The sequence below is a fragment of the Microcebus murinus genome, chromosome 3 (genome assembly GCF_040939455.1).
Source record: "Microcebus murinus isolate Inina chromosome 3, M.murinus_Inina_mat1.0, whole genome shotgun sequence".
NCBI classification, from domain to species: Eukaryota; Metazoa; Chordata; class Mammalia; order Primates; family Cheirogaleidae; genus Microcebus; species Microcebus murinus.
In genome coordinates this window covers 12,439,088-12,446,686 of record NC_134106.1, presented here as the reverse complement: position 1 = coordinate 12,446,686, position 7,599 = coordinate 12,439,088, and the positions used below count along the sequence as shown (strand labels likewise).

At 51.7% G+C, this 7,599-nt stretch overlaps 1 long non-coding RNA gene across 1 annotated transcript; it reads right to left on the bottom strand.

Moving 5' to 3' along the window:
- Positions 1 to 3,650: 3,650 nt before the first annotated feature.
- On the bottom strand, positions 3,651 to 7,154 carry LOC142869952 (uncharacterized). Its single transcript, XR_012918474.1, has 2 exons — positions 7,052 to 7,154; positions 3,651 to 3,974 (listed from the first exon to the last, which is right to left on the bottom strand). It is a non-coding gene; the product is annotated as an uncharacterized LOC142869952 (long non-coding RNA).
- Between the last annotated feature and the right edge of the window lie 445 nt (positions 7,155 to 7,599).

The following is a 7,599-nucleotide window of genomic DNA, read 5'->3' as shown; positions in this document are numbered from 1 at the left end:
TTTTTTGGAGGAACCCATCATCTTCTTATCTGGAATTTTCCTAATGGGACATTAGTCCTGCTCCCTCCAGTCCAAATTTCATTGGTCAATATGATCTTTTTAAAGCACGGACTGATCAGTTTAACCTTTGCTTAAAGTGTGTTGATGGCTTACCATTATTGCCCAAATAGGCAATGTTCAAATTCCTTACCATGTCATAAAATATCCCCTGTGGCCTGGCAGCTGCATTTCTCTGCAGAACCTGCCTGGGCTTCATGATGTGTCTTCTCTTGATACAGAACTGAACACACTTCTGTGTTCTTGTCATGCTATGTGCTTGATCCTTGCTATCAGTCACCTGGCTCAGTCCTAGCCACCCTTCAAAACTGAGCTTGGTGTCTTCTCCTCAGGGAGTCTTCTCTGACTTGCCCAGCTTGGTGAGCTACCCCAGCTCTGGGCTCCCAGCACGTCCTGTGCTCACCTGGATAGCAGAGCCCAAACATTCCCAAGGACTAGAGTTTGAGATCATCACTTTCTCCCAAATTTGCAAATATCATTATAGCATATACTTCTCCCCATTAAATACAATAACACTGATCCCATGATTGTTACCACTTACCTGGCAAGTAGACATCGCACCACTTATTAGCGAGCAGGCGTTTGGCAGTCACTTGCCATCCTGGTAGCATGCCCTCTGGCCATTCTCCCATGTGCAATTCAGATTGTGCCCTACGTTAGCTTACTTTTGCTGCTGTTACAAATTATTACAAACCTAGTGGCTTAAAATTATTCTTGTATTAGCTTATGTGTGTGGAGGTCAAAAGTCTAAAATCTCACTGGGCTAAAGTCAAGGAGTCAGTGGGACTGTGCTCCTTCTAGGGTCTAGGAAGTTTCTCTATTTCCTCGATTTTTTAGCTTCTAGAGCTTTCTGCAATACTTGGCTCAGGGCCCTGCACCACTTGACCTCAGCTCTATCATCACGTCTCCTTTCTAAAGTATGCGGACCTCTTTGTAGGGGGCGCAGGGCATTATTCCGCCTGCCACACTCCACAAGAAGTTACAAGAAACTACATACCATGAACCTTTGGGTTTCCTTGTAATAATTGAAACCATAAATGATAAACCAAGCAGGGCGTTCTCTTAGCTGCTTTTCCCCTCTCAATTAAGAGCCCCTGGAGGGCAAGGCTCATGTCCTAGTCACGTCTGCATTCCTGGCATGTGCATGTACTCCACAAACACTCATTGAACCCAAATGCTTGCTTTTACTGAGATCAGGAGCTCTTCAAGGTCATTCAGGGGAACCCTCCAAAATCTGACTAACGAATGGCCTGTGTGATCTTTTCCTCCAAGCACGTAATGCAATTAAACATGTTTGAATGTCTACTATCATACTCGGCACTCTCGCTCTCATTCTGTTCAGACCAGAATCTCTGCGCAAGTTGCTACACGAAAGCGTCTTTTAACCCTTCAGCCTCTGTTCCTGGGTGGAATGAGAAACGCTCATGGCAATTCAGACTAACAGCTTCAGCTGAGGAAACGAAACTGCTTCTGAAGCGCCTGGAACCATCCTGAGCATGCAGCAAGAGCTGCTCCTCTGCAGCTTGGGCAGAACCTTCCTGCCTGTTTCTCTTCAGTCCCTGCAGCCTCAGCACCCTCCACCTGCAGGGGGACTGCGGCCCCAATGTGGGCCAGGCTGCATGACGCGCGACAGGTGTCTAGGAGGGCCGGCTCTCTAAGTGTGCACTCAGCTCTTACGGTCTCAGCTCCATTAGCCCACTCAGCGCAGACGGCCCCTGGAAGTGTGGAGTTTTGTACGGAAATGAAGACACCAGGAGTGACATCTCACGCCTGGGCTTCAGCTGTGCTGGACAGAGGGTCACACTGTGCTGGGCCTGCCCATCCCATTCTGTGGTCCTGGATTCTCAGCGATACAAGAAGCCACTCACCCACCTAATCCACTGCACGGAGGCAGCGTCTCATCTGCAAACGCTTTTATGGCCAGCGTCTCCCTCACACAGGCCCAGAACTGGTGCCACGAATGCAGGACTGTGACCTGACCTGCCCAGAGTCTGGGGAGACCGTCACTCCCTCCACCCTGGGGACCCACAGTTGCATTTCAGAGCCCTCCTTTTCCTCATCTGTAAAGTGGAAGCAATAATGAGTTGCTGAAAGAGCCCCTACATGGAATAAAGAAAATAGTAGAAATACATAACCTGCTGTCACTTGACACAGCAAGTGGTCGATAAGTGGTAGATTTTGTGTAGTTGTTACTCCATAGTTATCATTTCTATCTGCATCATTGTATTCTGGAGTCTCTTCTGGGGACAGGCGCCTGGATCTCAGGGCAGGGGACTCGGGGAATGAACCGCAGCGCAGACACGCCACCCGCTCCTCCCAGGCAGCACTCAGGCGACAGCCGCAACTTCCCTCACTCGTCAGGGCTAATCTCTCTGAGAGTGGGATTAGCCATGTCTGTGCCCTCTCACCGCCGGGCCATATGCTCCTGGATGACAGCTGTTTGACAGCCTATGCTGCGGCAACGTGGTCTTTTCAACCCAAATTTGATAAACACACATTTCTTCTGTCTGTCCTACTTCGGGCCATCTGTCAGTGTGGCATGGTGCCTTCGCCAGGACTGGCAGGATGCTGAGATCAGACCACCAAGGACGGCTCATGGAGGTTGCTGCTGCCAGAGAGGGAGGGGGCCAAGGACGCTTGGGAGCTTCTCGGGCCTCAACGGCTAGTTCTGTCCCCAGATCGGGCACTCTTTGGACAGGAGAGATTGCTATAAAGTGTCACAAAGCAGTGCTGCTCAGACATTCATACGCTTATGAATTGCCTGGAAGTCTTGTTGAAATGCAGATTCCACTTGAGTGGATCTAGGGTGGGGCCTGAGACTCTGCATTCCTCTATCAGCTCCCAGATGTTGCTGCTGCTGCTGTCAGAGGACCACGGCCACAAGGCTATAGAGGACACCTGATTTGGGGTCAGACGGCCTGGGTCCTATAGATGGCCTCTTGCCAAGAGAATGCTTTGCAAATGGGATTCCCGCAGAGACAGATACCCAGAAGATGAGAGACTGAGCGGCCGCAGGCTCCCTGAGTGAGTGTCCTGGACCTCTCTGGTTGTTCTAGCTCTCGGTCTCCTGCTGTGGGCTGTAAACACTGCTAAATCCACCAGCCCAGAGCAAACAGCTTAATAGCCACATTCCCTTTTATAGCATCTAATACGGATTCCAAAGAGGAAGTTAGACGGACGATACAGTGCTACAACACCCCTATTTTCTCAGCACCTGCAGAGCATAAAGGGAGATGAGGCAGGTGCTGGATTTTGGGGGTTGGAGGGGGCCGGGAGCCAGACATGTACAAGAGTCCCCACCACCCTGACCACAGAACTTACCCACTTCCGGTTGAGCCTCCAGGCTCCGGGCTCCGGGGGAGTCAGTTGAGAGGGGACGTGGAAGCGCTTCCTTTCAAGGCGGTAGGAAAGTGTGTGTACTTGCCTAGAAGCGGCATAACAAGAGCAATTTCCCAAGTCGACTTTGGCAGCCCAGAATTTCAGCAGAGACGTCAGCCGGTGACATCAATCGGCCCAAATTGCTTTTGAAGATGGAGAGCTCAAGATCTCATAATTCTTCTTTAATTGTTAAGGAACTAATTAAATCCGTAGCATCTCTGTCAACTGAGTTTTATTATGCTAATTTCACTACTGGACAAGCTAAGTCAAGCATCGGTGGACCGCACCGTGGGCTTCTGGCTCGGGACGAAAGGCGTTAATGATATCTTCCATGAACACAGCGCCCGTTCCCTGCAGAATCCCAAGTGATTTACCAACGGTTTCCTGCCAGTTCCCACAGGGCTGGAGACCTGGCGGCTGAGTATCACCCCGCTGGCCCCGTTCAGTGTGGCCCTTCCCACTTAGGGCACGCGCACACAGGGGGTCGGTGCGGCTGCAGGCATCGGCCTCTCAGCGTGGAGCAAACCCAGACCACCAGGCTGGGTGGAGATAAACAAACAAACGTACAATTTGGAATCCTGTTTACGTTTCTCTCTAAAGTGTTGATAATTCCTTTAATTTAATTGAGATATGGGCCTTAATTATGGCTATTAGTGCCTCTCAGCATGGGATCATATCCATCCCATGGGGTCTGTTTGTTTTCCTGTGTTCCCCAGCCCCAGTGGGGCCCAGGCAGCCATGCGTGTGCTCACCCATTCCACCCACAGTGGGACGTTTCACGCAGCATTGCACGTCCTTCCAACAACCCTGACAGTATGCACAGGTTAGAAGCATGAGCTGGCATCGGGCCCCTGCACACCCTGCCCCCAACTTTACCCCAGTATATGATGTTCCCCGGGCTGACAAACACCGTAGGAACCAAGCAGGTTGCTTGCTTATCAGGGAAGTGGCAGAGTGTGAATGAACACCCTTATCACCTAACTCCTAGTGTTCTAGAACAATGGGATGGAATGAAGCTTAGAAATCTTGCAAATAGTCCATTTCTACTTTCTCCTTGCAGAAGAAATTGTGGCTGGCAGAGGGAAGACACTTGCTCAAGAACACCCAGAGCAGCTAGTTCCAGGCAACTCTGGAAGCTAGTCTCCTACTTGCCAGCTCAGAATTCTTTCAGCAAATATCCCCGAGTAAATACTAAGTGTACGTTCAGGAATTTAAAGCCACACATGGCCTCATCTGTGTGGGGGCAGTTGGGTTTGTTTCCCCCAGTTGGAGACAAGCCCAAACTCTGTCCTCCTAGGCATGGAGCTGACAGGGCCGAGGGGAGATCCCTGCTCCAGACCTGCGGCTGAACCCCCAGAACCCCCGCCTGTCACGGGTGTGAGGTAGATGACAGTGGCTCAAAGGGATCTGTTTGGAGGAATAAGGCCACACACTCAGAGACGACTTTCACATTTCCTTCAGGATTAGAAAGCCCTAAATATACACACCCCTTCTCATGGTCCTTTTTCTTGCTTTTTTCCGCCAAACTGAAGCCAAAAATTTCCCCAAACTCTAAGAGGCTCTGCAACTTGTTCATCCATATATTTTTCTGAAACCTGCTTCTTCACCTCAAAAACAAAGACAAAAGCCCAAAGAGAAGGCGAGGGAACAAATGTGGTGAGGACCTCATCTCTTTCCACCCTTGCTTCCTGACGGAACAGTCCCACGTGGTGAACTGTGTGCTTTCAGCTGTGCGCCCCAGGCGCCCTGGTCCCTGTGCCATGGTGGCCAGCCCGCCAGGCTCCTGGTGTGTGACCTCAGCTCCAGGGAAGGCATCGCATTGTCCCGACGGAAGGACGCCGGGTGCAGCCACAACCCACCACTGACCCGCCTGATGGAGAGCTCTGCGGGGGGGTTGCCCCCAACCAGGGGACCCGACTAGTCACCAGGTTTTCCATCTAGCTTCTGGAGAAGGGAGGAACCAAGATACAGACACTAGCCAAAGGGGAAAAGAAAGGAGTAAACCAGCCACCAGAAGGTGGTGCTATACTTTCACAGCCACTTGCAAGAAGGGGTGAGGCCTCCATGAGAAAAATGGTAGGATTTCAGCAAGGGGAGGGGTCTAGAGATTAAAAGCAAAGCAACACAACGCAATGCAATGCAATTGAATGAGATGACATGAAGTCAGAGCTGGAAAGACCTGAAAATATCATTTTAGAATAATCCCATATCACTGATGAGGAAACTGAGGCCCAGAGAGGGAAAGAGATTGGCCTCCAATTGTGCAGAACAGGGATTAGAACTCAGGCAGTCCACTCTGTGGGTTCTACAGAGGCTGCCTGCTTATTGGCAAAGCTGAGATGGGAGAATAAAACAGGACAACTGGCTCGCTGTAGAGAAATGTCAGGCTCAGGAACGGATGCTCCAATGGGAGGTAGGGAACCCCAGTCCCTTCTTGAGGAACAATCAATCTGTGAGCTCCCCCAGAGTACAGCAGAGACCACTGAAGAGTCTAGTGTCCATGGCCTTGGCGGCATCCCTCCTCAGCCTCGCAAGTCTTGACAAGATAAGAAAATAAAAACCACAGGCTCCACCGCTTACTCGCTGTGGATATTCCTGTAACATCCCTGAGCCTTGACATCTTCATCAGTAAAATGGCATAAAAATATCTCCCTTTCAGAATCATTTTTAAGAATTAAAGGTCCTCATGCAGTATCTGGAACAATCCTGGCGTAAGGTATGCCCTTCTCCACTGTGCCTGGAGGACCATTCTCCTGGTCAGCGCCATGCGCTTGGACCGGAAATGCCCAGTGCGTTGTAGGTAGGAGCCCCTGCGCTTACGACACGGCTCGTTGCCAGGACCAGAGGCACGGAAGGCAGGGGTTCACGTGTGAGTGGCAGGAGGAGAGAGTGTGGGGACAGAGTCCATCCCACAGGGCCAGTGGAGAGACGCTGACGTCACTGCCAGGCCGCCTGCCTGGGTTAAAAGCTCGGTTGTAAAGAACCAATTCCCTGGTAGAACCAGCAGACGTCTACAGACGCAAGCACGCGCGCACACACACAAACACGCGCCAGGACCCTCCAGGAGGGCGTGGTGGGCTGACCAGAGTGCTGGGTCAGGAGAGCCGGCTTTCACGGTGGGCCCAGATCCAGCAGGGAGCCACACCGTGCCTGCCGCCCACGTCCTTCTCAGTCACTGGCTCTCACTCAGGGTCCTCAGGGGCTGGGCAGCATTGTCATCGTCCGCTCCACAGACAAAAGGCCCAAGCCCTTCAAGGGCTTCCTCGGGGCCACACAGAAGGCAGCCCACTGAGTAGGCGAAGTCTGCCGGGCAGCGGACAAGGCCCAGGCCCCGCCTGCTTCTCTTCTTATTTCCAGCAATCGCTCCCCTCTCGGTGGCTGAGCCTCAGTTCCCTGGCTAAGTGGCGAGAGGGTATGAGATGGCATGAGACCCGGCTCAAGGTCGCTTCCAGCTCCATGACCCTCTGGCTGCTGGACTCGTCTAGCCAGTCCCCTCACCTCCCCGAAGGGAAGATGTTCCCAGAATCCCTAAGGGGAAACTGTCTAATCTAGAGCACATTTCCTAGATGCTGAATTTTTAGAGACAGCAGGTGAGGAAGAGACAGCGATCACCTACCAGGGTGGGGGAACACTGGCTTCCATCCCTTCTCACCCAGCACCCAACTACCCCATTCATGGACTTCGGTGCTCCTGCCAGGGACACTTGCTCGGTGCTGCCTGCTGTTATAAGTGGCTGATCCATGCTACACCCTCATTCGGCACCCAGCCTGCCCCTATTATGCAGTCAGAGAAATGCATCCCCTGAGGAGGCGCCCCTGTCTGCTGCACAGCTGTGCTGCTACAGCATGGCACTCAGCGGGCTGGACACAGGGGCGGTGAAGGGCAAAGATACTTGACTGCCAGGTTCAGATCCCATTTTGCCACCTGCTACCTGTGTGACCATAGGCAGGCAATTCCACCCTGCAAGACTTCAGTTTCCTCCATGATAAATTGAGGATAATGGTAGTCTACTTTATAGCCCATGTAACATGCCTATAGTGGCTGGTTTGTAGCAAGTGCTTAATAAATGTTAATGAAGACTATTGGTGTTTCCTGCATGCATTCGTTTGCCATTTGCAGCATGCCTACTATTGTATGTGCAGGTGCTGTAGAGATTCTTTAGCG